The sequence below is a fragment of the Herpailurus yagouaroundi genome, unplaced genomic scaffold (assembly GCF_014898765.1).
Source record: "Herpailurus yagouaroundi ecotype Mexico unplaced genomic scaffold, PumYag 355, whole genome shotgun sequence".
In the NCBI taxonomy this organism is placed as follows: Eukaryota; Metazoa; Chordata; class Mammalia; order Carnivora; family Felidae; genus Herpailurus; species Herpailurus yagouaroundi.
The window spans coordinates 5,117,422-5,140,721 of record NW_024412572.1 but is presented as its reverse complement, the minus strand read 5'-3'; the positions used below and the strand labels follow the sequence as shown (position 1 = coordinate 5,140,721).

At 48.7% G+C, this 23,300-nt stretch overlaps 1 protein-coding gene across 5 annotated transcripts in view; it reads right to left on the bottom strand.

The window, feature by feature from the left end:
• The window catches only part of TSPAN11 (tetraspanin 11), a 73,964-nt gene extending 50,889 nt beyond the window's left edge, over positions 1-23,075 (bottom strand). For 2 of the 5 annotated variants that reach the window (XM_040462831.1, XM_040462833.1), the window contains exon 1: positions 22,887-23,075. The gene's annotated coding sequence lies outside the window, so the exon portion shown is untranslated. The remainder of the gene's footprint in view (positions 1-22,886) is intronic. The other 3 variants (XM_040462835.1, XM_040462836.1, XM_040462834.1) reach the window with 3 other exon arrangements.
• Between the last annotated feature and the right edge of the window lie 225 nt (positions 23,076-23,300).

The window sequence follows — 23,300 nt, the reverse complement described above, 5'->3', positions numbered from 1 at the left end:
GAGGATGCTGTGAGCAGAGGCCTGAAGGTATGGCTGGGCACTGTGGCTGCAGAAAGGCCAGCAAATCAGGTTAGGGGCCTGGGGACAATCTTGCTGGCCACACTTAGTTGTGACTTTTCCCATTTCCCTATACTCTCTACTCCTGGGATGTCAGGGGCCTCTTCTCTGCTCCCATTCACAAAAGCTCATGTTTGGGGGTGCCTTGACTCTTCATTCCTAAGGGGTGAGCACCTCATATCTGAGGTCAGGGAGGGGGCTCCCGGGGAGCTTAGTGATTCTAAAATAAAAACAAAACCAGTGTGTGTTTGCTATGGAAAAACCAGACCCCACCCCACCCCTACCCCTTCCTCTAAGTAAGTGCCAGTTTCCACTTCTGGGTTCTTGGCCAACGAGTGACCATGCCTGCATGATGGGCAAAAACAATTGGAAAGGAAAAAAAACAATCTAAGTGGTTGCATTTATAACTTAATGTGGGCTCCTAATAAAGCTGGTTGCAGCCCTGCATAGCGTGATTCCTTACCCTGCATAGACAGCTTTGTCCTTCTTTGTCTTTTCCTTCTCTCTTGTAATTTCCACTTGCCTGACCCATTCCTGGTGGGTGGAAAGTCCCTCTGAAGCAGTCAGGAAAGTGGGATTTTCTCCGACCTTCCAAATGGGTCAGCTGAAAAGTGCCAAAAGGATCCCTGGGGCAGGGATGGGGAAGGAACTAGTGGTGGGGGTGATCACACTGTGGCCAAAGTCACAGTGCAGATGAGTGGCAGGGCAGGGACCTGGTCTCCTATCTCCATGGCCACCAACAAATTTTGATTGGCTGATATAATAATAATAATAATAATAATAATAATAATAATAAATTTCCTAAATGCTAACCACATGCTAGACAACTGAGCTAAGTGCTATATGTGCAGTAATTTACTACTTAAAACTATCCCATAATGGTGTGACTATCCCTCTTCCAGAAGAGGAAGGCACAGAACTGGGAAGTGGAGAGACATGGGCAGAGTGGGTGCAGATGTTTTACTTTTATCTGGGCGGTTCCAGTTCTGGCTTCTGGTAACTTCTCTCAGCTTGGTGGCCTCTGGTAGGAGCTAAAAATGAGGGAAGCTTCCAGGGGCCAAGACCCCAGGCAGGGGCCGCAGGAGGAGGTGGTGGGGCCAGTGTTCCTGGGTGGGGAGAAGCAGCTGTCACTATCAAGATACCAAACTGCTTAGGGGAACCCTCCGGGGGGGCACACCTTCTTCTCCCTGGTCCTCCGTCTCCTCAACTTTGAGGCTGGGGATCTAGCAGCTGCTAGTGCTACCGTGAGGCATGGGCTGGCCTGGGGCCTCTGGGCTACTGCCGGTGTTTCATTTATATCACCGTATTTGTTGTGTGCAGGTAAATAAATGTGGGCAACTTTTCTGGACCAAACTTAAGGTTTGATTGCTAACTATAGCGCCATGTGGATGGTGCTGTAGGTGGAACCTGAATTAAAATCCTAGCACCAAGAAGTCTTAGTCTTTATGCTCTGAGAGATACGTTTTCCTAAGTACATGGGTTATTTTTTACTTCATTTGAAAGTGCCAACATGCATTACATGGATCAGACAGGGCTCCACTCATAACCTGAGGCAAACGGTTTGGCTTTTTCCTTGTTCTCCACATTTATACATAAACAGAGTTTTTGGACTCTGTGTGTAGATGGGTGTCATCCTTTGCTATGTGTTTCCTGCATCTTTTTGTAAACTGCAGCCTGACCCATGAAATGAGGACCTCCTTAGTGCTTCTGAGAAGAGTCAATGAGCAAATAAAAATAGTACTAGTCAGCAGTTTAGACGACTGGGTGTGAATACCAGCTGTCACCTACAGCAGTGTGACTCTGGGCCTCAGCTTCCTCCTCTGTAAAATGGACCTGATGCTAGTCCAGCTTTGTCTCCCTTGCAGGGTGGCTGTGAGGATCCAACAGGATGGTGAATTCACAAGAACTGTGTGCACTGTAATTTTACAGCCTCAGTGCCACCCAAGAGCAAAGGAATTATTACAACCAACTCCCTGAGAGCTTCTCAATGAAGGACAATGTATGGGTAACCCTATAGAATATATCAGCCAGAGACCAGGTGTCTGATAGCTGGAGACAGAGTTTCACAGTTTCTGTACCTAAACCCATCCACCTGCTAGTAGACTCTACGTAGACGGCTGTGACAGGAGACCCTGTTCCCAGGTGACATGAGGAATCCGCTACAGAAAAGTCAGGACCTAACTTTAACAGAGTAGATTGGTTCCGACAGGAAAGTCACTTTATTTATTTATTTTTTTTTAATTTTTTTTTTTTTCAACGTTCATTCACTTTTGGGACAGAGAGAGACAGAGCATGAACGGGGGAGGGGCAGAGAGAGAGGGAGACACAGAATCGGAAACAGGCTCCAGGCTCTGAGCCATCAGCCCAGAGCCCAACGCGGGGCTCGAACTCACGGACCGCGAGATCGTGACTTGGCTGAAGTCGGACGCTCAACCGACTGCGCCACCCAGGCGCCCCAGGAAAGTCACTTTAAAAGAAGGGGGATACAAATATTAATACGATTTAACTAAGGTTAATGTTAAGATAAGCCTCAAAATCATGAGAACCTACCAAATAACCAGTGATGGAAGGAGACAGGGTAAGAATGATAGAGAATTACGTTCTCTGTAGAAGTATAGAGGAATCAATTTGGGATTATACATTGGAAGGCTACGGATAGTTGTAGGTGACCTTTTCCAAAGGTGATCCTGGAAACAGCCCATTGACACCAGACCAGTTCCCTGGGTTTCCACTTGCCAAGGTTAAGTCTGAACTTATGAAAATATATTGAGATATTATTTTTCCTCGTCTTCTTTTATCATTCACCAACATCTTACTTTCTAAGCTCTGTTTTACCCAACATGTCCCGAAAATGCAATTTTTATATAAGCTCCTGATGGATGGGTTTGCTGAAGGTCAATGCTCCTACATTGACCACCTGAAATTTTCAGTTTGAAAGTATGACAAAAATCACTTTAGTTAGAGAAGTCTTTCTTAGAAGGCAGATATAGTGAAATGTTATTCCTTATTTGTATTTTAGTGAATTTGTTGTATCGATGATTTCCTATTTTTCTAAACTTAAAATGGAAGTTTAACAAATATAAAGTTCAGAGATCTTAGTTGTACAGCCTTTTGATCTTTTTCAAGGTGCATACATACATTGAAGGCTATGTATTTCCCACTGAGTACTGCTTTGGCTGCTTTCTGCACATTTACACGTGTGGTAATTTCACTATTTTTAAAAAAAATATTTATTTATTTTGAGAGAGAGAGAGAGAGAGAGCACGAGACAGGGAGAGGCAGAAAGAGAGGGAGAGAGAGAATTCCAAGCAGTCTCTGTGCCATCAGTGCAGAGCCCGATGTGGGCCTCAAACTCACCAACTGAGATCATGACCTGAGCTGAAATCAAGAGTCGGATGCTTAGTGGACTGAACCACTCAGGTGCCCTGGTATTTTCATTACTCTCTCCAGGGCTTGCTTTCTTTCTTTCTTTCTTTCTTTCTTTCTTTCTTTCTTTTTAAATTATTTACTTATTTTATTTTTAGGGAGGAGAGAGGGAGAGTGCACACATGAACAGGAGAGGGGGAGGGGGAGGGGGAGGGAGAGGGGGAGCGAGAGCGAGAGCGAAATATCCCAAGCAGACTCCATGCTCAGTGTGGAGCCTGACCCGGGGCTTGATCCCACAACCCTAGGATCATGACCTGAGCCAAAATCAATCGTTGGCAGCTCAAATGACCAAGCCACCCAGGTGCCCCCTCTACATCATCCCCTCTTTTCCCTAGTCTTTCAGCTCCAGCCTCAGGTGAGGAATACAGACCTATGCCCAGAGTATGCCACGGTAGAAAATCACCCAAACAAGGCTCAGAGACGGGCCAGCCCCTGCTGATGGGAAACACCTGGCACGTAGTCAGGCGCTTCCTTGTGGAGTCAGACCTCACCAGAAACGGCAGCAGGACGGGCAGCTTCGATAGGTTTTGAAGGCAAGCGTGCAGTTAGCCCCTTCTCCAAACAGCACACAGTCTTTTCCTTGCCTTTGCTCCAGCCCTTCAAGATGGCCATCCAGCAGAGGCTGGGAGAGCCTGGGGCCCCGAGGCCCACCCCAGCGGGACCTCGTGCAAGCATGGCTTCCTTCCTTCCTTCCCCCAGTACAACGCTCCGTGGCAGGGCGGCTGAACTGTTAGAGCATGCAAGCACCTGAAAGGAGCTCATTACATAAACAAGTACCTGATCCCAGGGAGGCAAGTCATTCTGCCTGTGTTTCAGGGCCTTGAGAAGCCACCTCTGGCCCCAACATCTCCTAGAGTCCTGGCCAGCAGTCAGAAGCCCCACCCCTCCGGCAGTGTCAGCCCCTCATCTGGGCCAGGTCGCTCATTTAACTGTCTCAGGTGTACCTACTTTATAACTGAAGACGCTGAGCCTCTCCTGGCAGACCCAGGGACTCATCACTGGTGTTGCTGGTCTGGGCTTTCATCAGGCTTTGAGGAAAGAAAAAAAAAAATCGCCTCCACCCAGAGTCAATTTCTCTGTCCAAGCTTTGGTACGTGGAGCACTGAGACACCTCCTGAGAAGCCTCTCATAGCAAAGATGGATGTTCAGAGGTGGCCTACTCAGGGTAACCTCAGGATCTACAGGGTAAAGAGCAAGGGCAGGAGGAAGGCCCCAGAGCCCAGGGTGTTGGGGTTCAGGGGGGTGACAACAACAGGGCAGCCACATCACTCAACTCCAGGGGGAGGTGTACACATCAGAGGCCCCGTGAGCGGCTGCCCCTGGAGTTGTGCACTGCACGGCACGGTCTAGGCAGGTGCACGCAGCTGCCTTGTCAAGCTCATTTCTTCCTTCTCTGTCTCATTCCTTGCCAAGACTTGGTGCCTCGGGTGAAATCTTGACTTTTACTGGAAGTTTACAAATAGGGACTGGGTAGCACAATATATAGTGGGTGAGCAAATAAGATAGGTGTGTGTCTAAGGGGTGGGCAGACATTTGGGGGCTGGTACAACTGACAACCTCCCACCCCCATATACCTTTTTAAACATATAAGCCTTAACTTTGATCTGCAGGTAGATATCCCCCTCTCTTCTGGAGGATAGTGGATTAAAACTGATTGCAGATAAGCCCAGGCTGCTAGTGGTTTATCAAAAGTTGTTCTCTCCTCCTCCCATCATAATGGAGTTGCAGGTGGGTACAGGGACATCTAACTAGCAACCACATTTCCCACACCTCTCAGCAGCTAGATCTGGCTGAGTACTAGTCCTTGACAACGGAATGTGAGTGGAAGTGCCACTTCCAGGCTTGCCCCTACACATCTCTACAATCTGTCCCCTGAGAGCGGGACCACAGATGTACCCGAAATCTAGCTTCCACCACACAAGGACAGCACCCCAGAGCACTGCTTCTCTAACTTTCGGGCACATTAGAATCACCTGGAGGGCGTTCACAGTCACAGGTAGTTCGGCTCCAGCCCCAGAGATTCTGACCCAGTAGATCTGGGGTAGTGCCGGAGAATTTGCATTTCCAACAAATTTCTGGGGGATACTGATGCTGCTGGTCTGGGGACTGCCCTGGAGACCACACACTGCCCTTAGGGATGGTAGAGAAATAAGAGAGCAGGAACCTGGACCCACGTATGACTATGTGGAGCACAACAGCTTGTCTGCCCTGGACTGTTACAAGAAAGAAGAAGAAACTTTTTTGTCCTGTTGGGTCTCTAACTGAATCATATCTCCAAGAGTCAGAGTCTTCTCTGCACAATGTCCCACTCAAACAGAAGGCAAAAATAGGTCCTCTGTAGCTCCATCTGTAAGGGCAACAAGTTGGTCCTCACCTAGACCGGTGCACAGAGCCAGGATACAATCGCGGGTGGGAGGCTCCGAAGCCCAATCTGGTTGCCACACACGCTACCTCCCAAGTCCTATGATAACGTGCATCCTGTCTCCTCAAGTTATTGCCAGACCCTTCTTCTCCTGGCCACCAAGGCCTGAAGCTTCATTTCCCCGTCCGGTCGTTCTGCAGCCTACCACAGTCTGGCTGCCCCTACCACTCTACTCAACCCAAAGTCACTTTTTTTTTTTTTTTTTTTAAGTTTTATTTATTTATTTTGAGAGAGGGAGGGAGGGAGAGAAAGAGAATCCCAAGGCAGGCTCCACACTGTCAGCACAGAGACTAACATGGGGCTCGGACCCACAAACTGTGAGGTCATGATCTGAGCTGAAATCAAGAATCAGACGCTCAACTGACTGAGCCACCCAGGTGCCCAGTGTCTCTTCTTTTCAACCCCACTCACGCCCAGCTCCACCTACGTCTCACAAGCTGATGACTCTCAGGAGCCTACTGAGGCTTAGGCTCACTCATGTGGCCACGAGTCCCTCACTGCTAGCCTGTCTAAAACTAAGCCAGGGTGTCCCCCACAAACCCAGCCATCCTGCATCCCTAAGCGTAGTGACGTTCCCACCCTCCCGCCACCCAGTGCACTATCTTCAGGATTATGTCCCACTTCTCCCGCTTTTTCAGTGTCACCACCTCCCACCCCAACACATACTACTTCACCAAGCTGTCCCCCTTCTGCAGGCTCCTCCATCAACTCTTAGGAATCGATTCATTCTGATCTTCTCACTGTTACCACCCCACTGCAGGCCTACCCTTTGTCTACTGTTGCAGTGGTCAGGGTGGTGGTTCACATATCTGTGTTCCCTTCTGAGATTAACTAATTAATCAGTCTATTCATTCACTGAACATTTGAGGCCTTGCTGTGTGATGCAATGGGCCAGAGATCAAAGAGCTCACAGCTGGGGAGACAGCCGCATCCACGTCATCCAACACTATGCATGGAGTTCAGAGAGAAAAAAGTCTGTCCAGGTGTGCAGAGGAGGAACTACTGGCGAGAGTTCAAGGACAAGTGGAAATTCAGCAAAGATGGTGACAAAGCAGCCATTTGCCAGGCTCAAGATTCTGGACTTCATTATGAAAGCAATGGGCACCACCAGACCCTCTGGTCCGGGGAATGACAGAATTAGAGTCACTACTTATGAGGTTAGAGTAAATAAACCCAAATGGTTTCACAGGTTATAAACCAGATCCTGGGGTTGGGGAACAAGCATTCCTTTAAATGAATTTTAAAATCCCCCACGGAGCCCAGGCATCTGAAGGGAGAACCAAGCCTGTGTCTGGTTGATTTGCGGTGACTCTGTAAGGCTGCAGTGGAAAGGATGTCGTCTAAGACAGTCAAGGGTAGGCCAGGTCGGCTCCTTGTCAGTCCAAGGCAGCTGGGCCAGGCTGCCTCACTGCACCCACCAGTGGATCAGGCTAGGGGAGCAGAGGAGCCGATGGTGAAGCAAAACCCTAAACCCAATAAGGAAAATCACTGCCTCTCTCCACAAAGACCACAGGGTTTTAATTTTGACACATTAGGTCTCAGAAACACCTTCAAAAATTAAAAATGCATTGCCTAACATGCATTGCACTGCTCCCTCTAAAAACCAGCTTCATTATAGTGAAGAATACAGTCTATAATTTTTCCCATCCTCTGAGATGGATCTGTATTATGATTTCCCCAGTCTTTGTGAACGAATGGATGTAGGACTTCCACCCGGAAAGAGCTGCTCTTTTCATCACCCACGTGCAGACATGTTCTTGAGGCTCTGTCCTGGCAGGGGCTGCTTGGTCATCACCCCCTACGGGAAGGCTGACACTTGGCATGAGGGGGATTTGGCTGGGGAGAGTGTGTGTTCCTGGAGCCCAGTGGGGGGGGACAGGCACGAAGGGCAGTCCTCTTTTCCCATGACTCCCAAACAAAGGGGGAACTGCCAAAGGGATGCTAGGAATGTCTGCTGATGGTATTTACGGAGGTGGGGGGATGGCAGACAGGCAGAAGCCCAGGTGTGTGGGGAGGGGGAGTTTAATTCAGGATTTCCCTCACTACTTGCCAGCACCTTGGACAGCACCTGCCTGTCTCTGTGCCTCAGTTTCTTTATGATGAACTTGGTGTTCTAGCAGTACAGGCTTTCAAACAAGTTTGTATGTAGAACCTAACATATAAAACAGATAAGGTGTGTAGCTTCTCTGGCTGAAGGGGTGTGCTAAGTCCCCTTCTCCGCCCGCCCCCCCTTCAAGCCCATTTGAACAGTGTCTCCCCCTCCCTTACTCCCCCTGAAGCTGGAACCATGCAAGAAACCCAGCTCTAGCACTCTAGGAGACCAAGATGCAGGCATTAGGTTTTTTATTCTTTAATTTCATATTGTTCTCCACACTTGTCCCCAGTCAAAATAAGCAAGGGGAGAGCTGTTGGGGCCTACCTCATAGAAATCTACTTCCTATATCATAGACTTACAAGCTATTTTAAGAACTGAAAGTGACCTCTGAGATTATCTGAGAAACTCTTCATTTCATCAGTGGTTCATCTTCTCCTGACCCGCACCTGGCCCCAATTCTATCCCATTTTTTCCCTTTTTTTTGTTGTGGTAAAACAGACGTAACATAAAATTTACCATTATAGCCATTTTAAAGTGTACAATTCTGTGTCATTGAGGGAATCTGCCACTATCTAGTTCAGGACTTTTCATCACTCCAAATGGAAAACTTGTACCCATTAAGCAGCCACTCCCTACTTCCCTTCCCCCCAACTTCTGGAAACCTCTAATGAGCTTCTCTAAGGATTTGCCTACTCTGATTACTCCATATCAACATAATTATGCAATATGTGATTTTCTGTGTCTGGCTTCTCTCACTTTGCATAACGTCTTCAAGGTTCCTCCATGCTGTAGCACGTATTAGTACTTTATTCTTTGTTACAGCTGAGTAACGTTCACTTGTATGTATAGAGCACCTTTTGCTTATCCATTCATCTGTCCATAGGCATTTGGGTTGTTTCCACATTTTGGCTATAGTGAATAGAGCTGGTGTGAACATTCATGCACACGTTTTTGTCTGGACACCTGTTTTCAATTCCTCTGGGTAATGCCTAGGCACGTGATTGCTGGGTCATGTGTGTAACTTACTGAGGCATTGCTGAATTTTCTTCCATAGCCCCGCCTCATTTTTCCAATATGGCATCTGTCCTGGGCAAATGGGCCCAAGCCTCCTGGAGAACGGCAGCAGCCCTGTATGTGGGCATGTGGTTGGTTATTTCTGTCCTCTCCAGGCTTTAGCTCACTGTTTGCTTGCACAGATGATGGCAATGATAATGATAATAATGATGACATAATTGTTATACTACTTCTCACAGTAACTAAGAAGCGGGCAATCTTAAGATCCCCATGTCACAGATGGAAATTCAAAAACACACAGCCTTGTCTGAAATACAGGTCTACCTCTCATCCACAACCTGTGCTGCCCTAGAGGAGCCTTTCCTTCCCCCTCCCCTACCAGCCTCCAGACAGTCTGGAGATACCTCCTGCCAGGCTCCTGGTGCCTGCCTCCCAGGAGCATGCCCTAGTCTGGCTCCCGCCAGGCCATTTCATGAGCTGGGCTGCTTTCCAGTTTCTGCCACTGCATCAGGCTTCTCTGATTAGTGCCCAGCCCCTAGCTGCTGATGAGAACACCTGTGGCCAAGAGGCTTCTGGCACAGCTGAGAAGCCTCTCAGCTAGGGCCCCAGGGACACTGGGGCATAATGACGGATCCTGGCTTCCTCTCCCCTCTCTGCAAGGCAGCTCCCTGTATGTGTGGGGTCATACTGCCCATGACAGCTTTCCAGACCCTGTATATAGCCCAGGAAGCTGAACCTGGGCTGGTCTTTGGAGGCTGCACCTGGGCCTTGGGGTCTGAGGCCATGTGACTACAGGAAGGCCAAAAGGCTGCCAACTATAGACAGACCCTGGGCAGGAGGCCAGCCAGTGCTGCCTGCCGTCTCAGGCACAGAGTTGGGATGGAAGCAGCAGGTCTCCCCTGTCACCCCACCATCTGCCCACAGGTGGCCAGGTGCAGGGGCCTGACAGAAATTGGAGAAGGCCAGAGGGTTGGGTGGTCATGACTCTGAGGGCAGAGGGAGAAACTTCCAAACACCTACAGTCCCCAGTGAGCCAGACAGAAGTGGGAGACGCTCTAGAGGCCCTGCAGGCCTCCCAAGCTTGGATTTAGGGCTCAGACTGGAGCTGGAGCCCCAGGGGTTATCTGTTCTTAGGCACCAGGATGTGCTTTCTCTGTTGTGTGTGTATGAGGCTGAGAGGGGTATAAGACTCGAAGCAGTCTAGAGGATGTGGGAGGCACTCCGGGCCCCAAATCAATGATGACCCTGGCTCTCAGACTCAACAAGGACTCCCACCAGGCTTGACTCATGGGACCAGGGTCCTCATGTGCTGGCCCCCTCTGCTGCCCCCTCCCCCAGGGTGGGGTCCCCAGCTGAGTGCAAATTGCCCAGAACAACCTCCTCCCTACTCCCCAGCTGCAGCAGCTACTCACTTAACCGGAGTCTCTGAGAGATGGTTGGGAAATGACACTGGTCTTAGCCCACTGAGCACACCTGTGGGCTTCAGGGTGGGGGTGGTAGTGGTCCTTGTGGGGCAGCTTATGCATGATCCTGAGTGCAAGCAGGAAGGGGGCTTTTATCCCCTCCACCATCCCTGGTGGTAGGAGGAGGGGGCTGGGGAGTGAAGGTGGATGTGAGCCTGGCTCCCTGATGCTTTCTTTGCCTGTCACATGTATGGAGGGAAAAGTACTGTCACTCTTACCAGCTATGTGAACTTGGGCAGGGCCCCCTATGTACCTGAGCCAGTTTCTTCCCCTGTCCCGTGGAGATGAGACGGCAAGGACCCAGAAAAAGTGACCTTGAGTGTGCAGCCTGCTTCCTCCTGACCTCCCCAGCAGTAGAGGCCTCCACCAAGGGGAAGAGGGTAGTCTGAATGCTCTGTTCTCTGGCAGGGATCAGCCAGGCTAGAGGAGAGATGCTCTGGGCTGGAAGGAGGAGGACCCCTGAAGAAACCTTCATTATGGTGCACATTACTTTGGCTTAAGTACATTCACAACCTGCTCGTTGGGAACCAGAAAGGCACAGATACTCCCTTCCAGGCAGCAGGAAATGGGGGGGGGGGGAAGCCTGAATGACATAAAAACTTGTCCCATTTCCCAGAGAGTAGGATTTGTACAATTTCTCATTTGCTTTCAAAATAGGGCCTGTCTTGTTTTTGGAGCAGGACACCATGGCTTAGCTGTGTGAGTCTAAAAGACCATTCCTTCCAAGGGGTTCTAAGTTGGAGGCCCCTGAAATTATATGAAAAAAATTTTTTTTTCTTTTTTACCATTTATATGCTGGAGTTCCATAGGTTTTAGCAGATCCCCAAAGAGGTTTAGGACTTTCCTTAACAGAAAGGTTAAGGTTCCTATTTTGGGTAGTTATAGACAAGGCCTGGATTATCAACTCCCAAGAGAAAGGCCTTGAGTTAGGCACAGGATCGGAGCCCAGGGGCCCCAGAGAAGCTGAAGAGGCAGAGCTGGGGCTGGAATCCAGGTTTCCAGACCCTGGTTGAGCTTGCTTTCTACCACACCACACAGACCGATAGAACTGTGTGCTTATGTACATAAGGGTGAGGGAGGGAACATTTACGCATCCGAATTTAAATTCCAATTTTCACTTTGGGACTTGGATGTAAATCTGTTAGGTCTTAAGTCCAGAAAGTGATGTAATTTATTGAAGAGAATGTGGAAGCCGCTAAGCTCCCTGATAAATAAACCATATTTTCTTTATCTCAGGTCTGTAGAAACATATTTTCTAGGGACTTAGAAACCCCCTTGGAAAGCATTCGAATCTTCTCCCTGGAGGAGAGCCAAACACACAGATTTGTGTCTTTTTAAAGATATTTGACCTTTCTGGGCAAGGAAATAATGCACTCGCATGGCAACTAACCAACAACCCCCACACGGTTACCCTAATTCTTTCCAAAAAAGAAGGAAGAACTTTAGTTCCATGAGTTCTAGAGGGAGGATGTTATAGAAACGGACTTGGCATCAGAACACCCTAGATATTGCCCACATCGGCTCCCTAACCATGGACTAATTACATCATCACCATGAGCATCACTACCCGAGGTTTGGAAAGCCGCCTGCAGGTCCCAGGACTAGAAGATGGAGTCAGTCTGCTCCCATCTGTAGGCCAGAGAGACGCAGAGGGTAGATGTCTATCTCTGCTCTCCCTGAATAGGTCTGAGAAGAAGCCCCCAGGCACCTATCTCTGGTTTTCAGCTCAGTGCCTGGGCTTTGGGAGGACTGCAGGCTGCCAATGGCCATCGTCTCTGAGCTCCCACTGCCTCTAGTTGTTACTGAGCCTATTAATACTAGACACTGGGAACTAATGAGCCTACGGTGCTTTGGAACTGTGAAGAGCTCTAAAAGGATGCCTCATTATTATTGATGGTGATGATAATGTGTGGTATGTAATATTTATACACCACTTTGGCTGCTAACTTCCAGAGTGAGGAGGGAAGAATTTAAAGCCCAGCCAGCTCTGTGGGTAGCAACTGCATTCTTGACACCTCAAACAGAGTCTCTACCTCTGGTCCCCTGTGCACCACTGGTCCTTGAATTCTTTCTAAGATGGCACAGCAGCAATCCAACCTTTGGAAGGTGTGGGCTCACCTCCTGCCAAGGATGCACGGGACACTGGGCAAGAATGAGAAGAGCAAGGAATAATTGCTTTCTGTGCCCACCAGCTCATCCAGCTTAGATTTACCAAAATGCTTCATCAGGCCGGATCACGTGCCAGCTCCCCTGCCTCTCCACCCTCACCAATTTTGAGACCAGACCTCCCTGGGGTTGAATCTCAGCTCTGCCATCTGTCAGCTGTGGGATTTGGGGAAAGTCTTTAATTTATGTGTGCCTCAACATTCATGACTGTAAAATGGGGATAATACCACTGACTTTATAAGTCTGTGATGATTCCAGGAAATAATGTATGTTAAAACATCACACCATGCCTGCCTGGCACATAGTAGGCCATCAATAAGTCATAGATCCTATTACACTCATAAATATCCCCCATGCTACATTGTTGGAGGGCTAGCACCTGGGCAGAGTACCCTATGAGAATCCCTAGAGGGGGCAGTTGGGATAAAAGAATTCATCCATCAGTTATGGGGTGAAGGTCAGCAACATAGCTTTCCTACTTCCTACGCACGTATATGTTTATTTAAATTATTTCAAGACAGTTCAGAAGTGTGCTTAAACCCCTGAGTTTACCAAGTGGAAACCTTATGTAAGTTAAGATACTAAAAGACAAACATATGTAGTAATGAAAAGTAGAGCACAAACCTATTGTTAATGATAACTTTCATAAGGGAGGAATTCATGACTGTTGTTGTTAGTAGTGTTATTCTGGTCCCAAGTTCTGGTTCCTGTGGCTCACTTCACCTTCCAGAGCCTCAGTTGTGAATAAAAGAACAATTCCAGTCATTTAAAGCCTTAGATTTCAAAGCAAAGACTTGGAGGCCTTGCTGCCCCCTTGCCAGCCTCCCCTCCTTCCTCCTGTGACCTCTACCCAATGCCCTTGTGACATGACGTTTGCCTGACTGAGCAGGTTCAGGTTTGAAAGGCCAAGCCTTAGAGTTCTCAAACTTGCAACAGAATGGCCCGGAAGCTTCGTTAAAACATAGATCTCTGGGTCTACCCCCGGGGAGTTTCTGAGTTAGCAGGTCGGAGTCCACCCTGGATTTTGAGGTTCTAATAAGCCACTAATAATTTAATAAGATGTTGATTCTGCAGAACTTCACTTTGAGAACAACTGTCTCAGGACCATGCTTTTCACACTTGCTGCACTAAGACCACCTGAGGAATTTGTAAAAATCTGGCCTCCCAGGCTGCAGCCCAGGTGAATGAAAGCGGTGTCTCAGAGACCAGGGTTCAGAGGCTAGGCCTTCCTCTAGCCCCTGTGCCCACGTTCAGTGCTCTGGGGTCCCCAAACTGTCAATAACCTCAGGTGGGTGGACTGGGGCTCTGTAAACCGTTTGTTAGAAGACTAGTTAGTAAATGTCCCAGGCTCTGCGGCCCACATGGTCTCTGTTGCATATTCCTCTTTGTTTTGTTCATTTGCTTCAGCCTTTTAAATATATAATTGTAGCCTGTAGGCCATACAGAACCATTTTGTGGACCCCTGGAGAACAGTGAGTCATGCAACTACCAAATTTGATGATGGAAATTGCTACTTACAATTAGCATTATTTGGACAATACAGGAACACCAAGGCAGAAGGTAGACCAACTTAAAGGCATTCAAGGTACAATGTAAATGTGGCTTCTGTGCTATCTCTAACTACTTCTTCCAACAGGTCTTTATATATTAAAAAAAAAAAAAAAAAAAAAAAGGTGGAAATAACTCCCTTTTCAGTTCCTGGTACTAGTACTTGCTTCCTAGTACTTGCTTGGAACTTGAGGTTTCCAGAGCAGTGAAAAGCCCGAAGCTATCTGCTCTGCCATCAAGAAGTGTGAATTGCTTTCTGAGTATTTCATTTTGTTCTAGCACTAGTCTTAAATTCCTGTCTCCCTGCCTCACCTCTCTCCCCACAGAGAGTGGGATTTATTTCTCCCAGAAGGCATGGCTTCCCTAAAGCCTCTCTGTGTGCAAAAAGCACCCCAAAATGTGCAGTCACCCAAAGATCAACTCGTCCTTTGGTAACAAAGCCATACCTTTCCCCATGGCAAACCATCCGCTTGGCTTCAGTATGAAAATGGTCATGCCTGGAACAGCTAATCAGTATCTCTGAACAGACTTAGAACTCCTACAAGCTTTTCGCTTTCCAGCATATTCCAACCCTCAGGCAAAATGGACTATTCTCACCTCTCCTCCTGTCCTTTGTTCTTTTCTTTTGAGCCTCTCAACCACACTAGAACCTGTGAGTGAAAGATCCAAACTGACTGTTTTAAAAACGTAAATGCTTGGGGCGCCTGGGTGGCGCAGTCGGTTGAGCGTCCGACTTCAGCCAGGTCACGATCTCACGGTCCGTGAGTTCGAGCCCCGCGTCGGGCTCTGGGCTGATGGCTCGGAGCCTGGAGCCTGTTTCCGATTCTGTGTCTCCCTCTCTCTCTGCCCCTCCCCCGTTCATGCTCTGTCTCTGTCTGTCCCATAAATAAATAAAAACGTTGAAAAAAAATTTAAAAAAATAAAAACGTAAATGCTTTAAAGGAGAAGGATGGAGACCTGGACAAGGAAATGGAAGCCTCTGCTGTTTTCCAAAGACAGAAATGACTAACTAGAATCTCAGGGCACCTGAATGGCCCGCTCATTTAAAGGATCTGTTCTGCCCCAAGTGGACCACCATCTAAAAATGTAACCAAAATGGAAGGTCAAGGGTTGAAGCCTGGGCTGACTCCACAAGCAGGCAACTGTGCAGACTCACAGTGCCCTGTGCTGACAAGGGACTGGTGCTCTGTTTAATGCTCTGCTGTTGGCATCTTGGAATTTTTAATGATTTAATCTTTGAGCTTGTGTTTTGTAAGTGAAGCCCTATGGGACAGTGGGCATCAATGTGAACAGAGAGAAATGCTCAGTGCATGTGTCCACTGTTCCTTGCTGATCTCATTCGATCCATGATGCCCATGTGAGAAGGGAGATGATTCATTTTCAGAAATACCAAAAAGCTATACCGTCTAGTTAACAATAGGTTTACAACCTTTGGAAATATGTTCAAACCTGCTCTCCCCCCTCCTTCCACTCCCCAATGGAGTCCCAAACCCTAAGACCCTTCACTTCCTGGTTATTTTTCCCCTCTCCATTTCCTGGGCTTTTTGTGGGCTTTACAATGAGCATGGGCTAAAGACCCGAAGTCGCTGCTGCATCACCTCAGGGAATGTACATTTGTTCCAATCGACTCCTTTTTGCCTTACATGGGCAGAGGCGACGTCCAGGTAAGGCTGTATCCTCTGCAGGACTCAGCCAATGAGGAACCAGGGGAGGGACCTGAATGCTAGGAGATAAATTATCTGCTGTAACTGTCCCCTGTGTGCCTGTCCATCAGAAACCTGCTATTGCAAGAACGTTGGTTAAAGCCTCACTTCACTGTGCTCTGAGTCTTGGCATCCCTCCTTTAACTGGGTCAGTGGGCTTATTTCTCACATCCATGAGCACAGAAATCCAGGGGACCCTTCAGGTGTGGAGTTCAAGGAGCTGCAAAGTGAGTGAGTACAAGATAAGGTGTTTGGTTTTTGACAGAGTAAGCAGGAGCAGATGACCCAGGGTGGTCAAGTTCTCTGCTGGAACCAGAGCTGGGTTCAAATGCAGAAGGTGAGCGATGCCTTGTAAGAAACACCAACAGCTAAGGAACCCTATGATACCCTGTCCTTTCCTACTTGGGGTCCTTCCTGCATCAGTCACCTACTTGCACTGAAAAGGATGAACTAAAGGGAAGAAAGGTCCATGCACTATTGCCTTTCCTTTCAATCCTTCCTTTCTCCTTAGGCTGGAAGTGGAGTGTGACAGTGTGTTGACAGAGTATGCATGTATTGGGGAGCTTGGAGGGGCTCAGTCGGTTAAGCATCCGACTCCGGCTCAGGTCATGATCTCACTGATCATGGGTTTGAGCCCTGCATCGGGTTCTGTGCTGACAGCTCAGAGCCTGGAGCCTGCTTCAGACTCTATGTCTCCCTTTCTCTCTGCCCTGCCCCCACTCGTGCTCTGTCTCTCTCTCTCTCTGTAAAATAAACATTAAAAAAAATAAAAAAAATAAAAAGAATGTGCGTGTATCAAGAAGTGAAATAAAAACAGCTGAGGTCGTTTTGTGCATCATTTCCAGTGTTCTGAGAAGAACAAAACATGAGCTATGATATTTGAATTGTGTGATTTTGGTGATTCTACATAGGAGTTAAATGCTCACATACGTGTGTTTAAAACTGGCATTGCACGGGGCGCCTGGGTGGCGCAGTCGGTTAAGCGTCCGACTTCAGCCAGGTCATGATCTCGCGGTCCGTGAGTTCGAGCCCCGCATCAGGCTCTGGGCTGATGGCTCAGAGCCTGGAGCCTGTTTCCGATTCTGTGTCTCCCTCTCTCTCTGCCCCTCCCCCATTCATGCTCTGTCCCTCTGTGTCCCAAAAATAAATAAACGTTGGATAAAACTGGCATTGCACAATATAAAGATGAATACCAAAATGCATGCTAATCATTTAAAATTTTAATTTTTCTTTACTTGGAATGCCATTAAGTAGCAACCAAAACCACCATGACAAGTCAAGAAAGAGACCATGGAAGACAGGAAAAAGCTTTACATTTACTACTTTCAGTGGCACTTTTTCATGCTTTTTGAATCAGGGGGCCATATTTTCATTTTGCACTGGGTCCCACAAATTATGTAGCCAGCCCTGGTTGTGGGATTTCTCCCTAAGCACACAGTCTTAGTGATGACTGATAATCTCCCTCTGGAAATATCTATTTTGTGGACATTTCCTGAACTCATACTGTTTGTTCAGCATGGTGCTAGTTGCCAGGGATAAAAAGTCAATAAACATAATTTCTATCCTCGAGCAGTGGTAAGGAATGTAATTCTGAAATATAAGACATTGTTGTCCAAGTGTCAGAATCCTAGTACTTGTCTGTAGAAGGGGGTTCTGAGAGAGAAATGTCTTTACAATATTCTAAGAGCACTTATGGAAACATGGACCTTTACCTGTTGAAAAAGCTTCAGAGGTTAGCTTACCACATCTGTGTGATCAAACGGGATAATGGAAAACTTCTCATAATTTTACAATCTGTTCCAAACCTCAGACAAACTGGACAACACCAGCCCAATCTTGTTCTTTGTTCTTTTCTGAGCCTTTAAACATACTGGAATCTGTTGGTTAAATGGTCTAGGCTGATCTTTTAAAAATGTAAATGACATAAGCAGAAAAGGTCTTTGATTAATTGTTTCCAATGGAGAAACACATTTTCATTTATATTGAAGTTTGGCTCACATGAATCTTTCAAAACTTGAGCTCCCTGTTCAAAAAAGAAGAACCTGTAAGTCAGGACACAGGTGAGGAAAACTTCAGGTTCTCATCCACTGCCATCAAAGAGGGTCACGGAACTCTATTTCAAAACTTACTACTTCAAACCAGATCAGGGAATGTCAGAGCAATTTCCTTTAACATTTCCTGAGCCTCTGTAATATCCTCAATTCTTGAATTCTTGGCATTTTGCAGTAAAACTCCTTAAGCCTTTAAGAAGGGCCTGATGCGTACACAGGGCAGTGAGGTGGGAGGGAGCCGCTGAAATCCAGATGCATCCTGCCCGCAGTCATGTGTGGGGAGTGGAATGGCCCAGTGGGGAGGGAAGGGGCCCAGAGGAGAAACTGGGGGCTTGGCTGGCCCGGGTGACCCCCTCCCTCACCCCATCCCCAGATGACTGGCACGTAAGATCAGGGTTTGAAAGCACAGGGCAGCAGTCACCACCTGGTGGACCCCCTTGTCAGCGAGACCCTTCACCAGAGTGCTCACCTTGGGCAGCCCACACACTCTGTGCCCCTCTACAAATTTGAGCTCTCCAGGCCTAACTCGGCCATCCATACCCAGGCCAGCCAGGAGTTAGAGATCCTTTCTTTGGTGGGCAGATGAGAAAACTGAACCTCAGTGAGGTCACGTAACACATGAAAGGTCACTCAGAAGGAAGGGGCAGGGCCGGGATCCCAGGCTGGAGTGTCTGACCCAGAGCTGGGCTCTCTGCCCTCCACCGCCCCCTGCCTCACACCGCTTTTCCTTCCCCTCCCTGAGCTCCAGCTGTGGCTTGGGTGAGCACCACACCACACAGCTTCCACTCAGCTGTTTTCTCCTTTCTTCCCTGGGGGTTTCTCAACAACTCGATGCTTGGAGGTTAAGTATTGGCAGGCCTGGAGGCTCATAATAGGTGCCAGGTGAGTATGTAGGCACCAGGTAAATATGTGCATATTGATAAGCCCTCCCCTCAACCAGGCAACAGACAGCACAACCCCTTGTAAGTACAAACCTCATGAACCTAGGAGCCCACAAGAGTCCGCCAGAGCAGGGACGTCTACAAGAAGCAAGGTCAATGGTCTGAAGGAATTAACAAAGGGTTCTCTTCTGGGTTCTATCTCCTTCCTCCACTTCTCTCTGTAGTCTCCCTCCTCAACTACGCTCCCAAAACAACCCAACAAAACAACTGAACCTCCTTCTCCATCAATGGGAGTGCTGTTAATATATATTATTATTACTATATGTTATATACTGTTATATAACTGTTATAAACTGTTATATATACTATAACTATGTGTTATATATGTACTGTTAGTACGTACTATTGTATACTATATATACTATTACTATTACATACTATTTATAGTACTATATATATTATACACTATATATTACTATAGATACTATATACTACATATATAGTATATAATAGTAATAGTACTATAGTGTATAATAATATATGATACTAATAGTATATAATATGTAATATAATTACATAACATATATACATATTAATAATGTACCATATGTATTAATATGTATAGCATATATTGTATATTACATATTATATCCTAAGCAACATTAATATATCTTACATAATTATATATATATGTATATATATATATAAAACATTGTGTTATATAATATTATAGTATACTATACAGTATACTAGTTTGTGGTATACTAACTCCCATGGGGATTAATAAAGGTTGTGGTAAACAGGTGTTCTACGCCCAAAACCCAGGCACAGTGCTGGACATGGGAGTCACAATGCCAGCTGCAAACATATCTACGGGAAGAGACAGCGGGAGCGGCTGTTTTACGTGGGGCTGACAGGGCTGCTGTAAATACATGTCAGGGCGCACCATCACGTTGCTGTCTAGGTTCAGGAATCACTCAGAGAGAGGGCTCCTGTCCACTGCCAACTACTCAAGAAAAACCATGCTGAGTGGACATCTGCTGGGGAGGAGGCACATCTGGGCGGTCTGCCTGAGAGGACAATGCCAGACACGGTCACCCTGAACAGGCAGCTCTCAAATATCAGAGTGTGGCTTATCCACTGTGCAGTACTCGGTGTCGCCTCCCGCTTATCTCACACACGGTTCACAGTTCCCATGTGCCCCTTGTTGCCGTACTGTGTGCAAAGCCATTTTCATATTAACCTTGTCCAAAATGTCAGGAAATTAAGCCGGCTGCAGAACAAACAGCCCTGTGACGCCTTCCACGGCCGGGCAGGAACGACGTGTGGGACCTGAGTGTCCGAACCCAGTGGGCACTACTACCAGTTCGGTACTATTATTTCAAGCTGGAGTTGCACAGGCGCCCAGGAGTCTTCTGCCACAATGGTTTTCCAGTTTTATTTTAGTGGGAGGGCCCTTTCTTCAAAGGAAATCCTACCTGGAAGGCAGCCAGTAACCCAAATTAACCCCCAGCTGTTGCAGTGAGGGACCCAGGGCCCTGCTCATGGGGCTTGCTCCTCCCTCAAAAGCTCTAGGGAGCACAATATGAAAAGCAGGCTGCCACTCCTCGCTTACTAAGTTATTTGCTCACTGACACAACGTTTCTCAAGTACCTACTGTGTTCCAGGTGCTGGTGAGCCAGCAGGGAAGAGGACAGGGGAAGCCCCTGCTTTCCTGAATCTCCCAATGTGGCTGGATGTAGCAGAGCTAAGTTCAGATGATGGAAAGTGCTATAAAGGACTAGGGCAATGTGACTCCGGGCCAGGAGAAAGCTACTTAATTTTTTAATTTTTTTAATGTTTATTTATTTTTGAGAGTGAGAGAGACAGAGCATGAATGGGGGAGGGGCAGAAAGAGAGGGAGACACAGAATCCGAAGCAGGCTCCAGGCTCTGAGCTGTCAGCACAGAGCCGGATGCAGGGCTCGAACTCATGGACCGTGAGATCATGACCTGAGCCAAAGTTGGCCACTTAATCGACTGAAACACCCAGGCGCCCCAGGAGAAAGCTACTTTAGTTGGGGGTATCGGGAAAGGTCTGTCTGAGGAAGCAAAATGTGAACTGATGGCACAACAAGAATCTGGAAAGATGCCCTGATTTTGACCAATGAGGAAGCAGACCCAAAAGAGGTGAAGTGACTTTCTCCAGGTCACCCATCAAGTCAGAAGCTCGCGCCAGTCCTTTACCCTGGGTTTTCAGGGCTCTCTCCTTTCACAGTGTTTACTAAATAGCCACTGCATGCAAACAAGGCAGGGGACATCCAACTGCCCACAAGCCACCAACCATGCCCTGGGGTTCGGGGCTGTCTGTCATGACTCCTGGCACCCTCTCAGCCCTGCTCGGCCAGTTAGAGTCTGGGAGCGCTGTACCCCAGCAGACAGCACCATGCAGTTGACATCCCAGACCCATGACCTTAGTTGGGAAAGATTCCTCCTCTCCTATCTCCCTGGCGGCAAACTGTGGAAAGTGCTCCTTACTGCTTCTATTGTTGGCAAGATGGTGGCTCACCTGGAGGAAGGCTACCTGGAAAGTCAAGCTGCTGTGGGGTTAAATGACTTAAAGACCAGCCAAGTCAGTTTTCTTCTTATAGAAGCATTCACAAAACCTCCGGCACCACACATGGGTCTGTAGGTATGTCACACACCAAGAGTCCAAAGCCAGGCTCCAGGCATGTGCTCCTATGATGCTGAACATCAAGGGAAGCACTATGCAAACGGCTTCTTCTCCTACCCCCAGGCAAACAGCCCCAGGCTCTCAGAGTGTTCCCCAAGTCTCGGAGTGTTTGCCTTTCACCCTCGGAACCGAACACTGTCCCAGCACTGCACAGGCATTAGCAAATTTGAGCTTCCAGTCACCTCACAAGGTAGGCAAGACGACAATTATTAGTTCCATTTTGCACACAAAGCAACTGAGCCCCAAAGCAACCTGTGCAGGGAACATTGCTAGTGACGTAGTAACAACCACTGAATTCTGATGCAAACCCAGGGCTCCAGACCCCAAAGGTAGCTATCATCAAAACGCTCACAAATTAAACAGAGTATCCACCCTCGTTCTCTCTCTCCCACCCTTCCATCTACATCTTATGCCTTGGAGGGTACTTAGGGGTATTTCTAGAAGCTGTCTCTTCTCTCTGAGCCACTGCTGTCTCATCATGTGTGCCCACCTGCTGGTGAGATCTAAAGCAATTCAGACCCAAGCTGAGATGCTCTCCTGCCCCTGCAGACTGACCCCTCCTTTCATATTTTCCAGCCAGTTCATACTTGTCGACACTGCACACATCACTGGTGAAAACAATGCACCCTAGAACCATCCACATCTTCCTTCTTCCCATATCAGACCAGCCAACTGCACCTGCAGGAATGGACAGGCAAACACAGGTGACAGGGCCCGCACAGCCATGTCCCCGCAAATACGCAGATGTGCCCCCATAGGACTCGTGGACAATCTGCTGCACGGACCTGCGCATGCAGAAGACACACCAGCTGCCAGCATTTAGCAAACTCTGTTTTGCACGAGGTACGGGGCCAAGCTCCACACAATTCTAGCTAGGATTATTCTGGACCGGTCACCCCGGGTTTATGCATAAAAGCCAGCTACCAGAATTCAGGTGACATTTTGAGGAGAGGCAGACTGACACTGAGCACGCTGGGCGGCACGAGCCACTCAGAAGCCCAGAGCTGCCTCCCAGGGCCCTAAGTGCAGAACGGCACACTGGACAGTATGATTAGGGGCACAAACGCTGCGGCCCCGGCCAACCCCAGTGCGTGCACGCGCCCATCCTGAGGGACCGGAGGTCCCCTGCCCCCACCCGCACCCAGAGTCCGCTCGACCCCGCCAGCCCAGGCCCCGCCACCGTCCGGCTCAGAAAGGCGGCGGGGGCGCGGGTAGGGAGGTGGGGGCGCTCCTCCGCGCGGGGCTGGGGCGCGACTGGCGGGCAGGGCCCCCTGGTCCCCGCGCGTCCTCCCTCTCCCCCTCCCCCCGCGCGCTTCTCCACCGCCCCCCACCCCACCCCGGCGCTTACCGGGCCTCCCGCAGCGGGGCTCCTCACGCAGCGACGGGACCCGCAGCTTCCCGAGGCGCCGCGGCGCTCGCCTGGGCACCCTCGCCGCGCTCCGGGCCCTCCCACCTTCAGAGGGTCAAGGTGCGGGCGGCCTGGCTCCAGCCCCAGCACCCCGGGCACTTCCTGCCGGCCCGCCCCGCCCCGCTTCCCGAGCGCCCACCCTCCCGGCTCGCCCCGCTCCGATTCCCGGGCTCCGTTCCTCCCAGCCGGGCTGGCCTCGCCCAGAAGCCCTGAGCTGGGCCGCCTCTTTGTTTGGGAGTTGGCCTCTCTTCAGTTCGGAGCTCACAGAGCCAATTAAATCGGAGTTAGGGGCAGCTGGGTGGTTGCCCGGGGATCCTTGCCGGGAGGGGAGGGGCGGCTCACAATCTCGCGTCT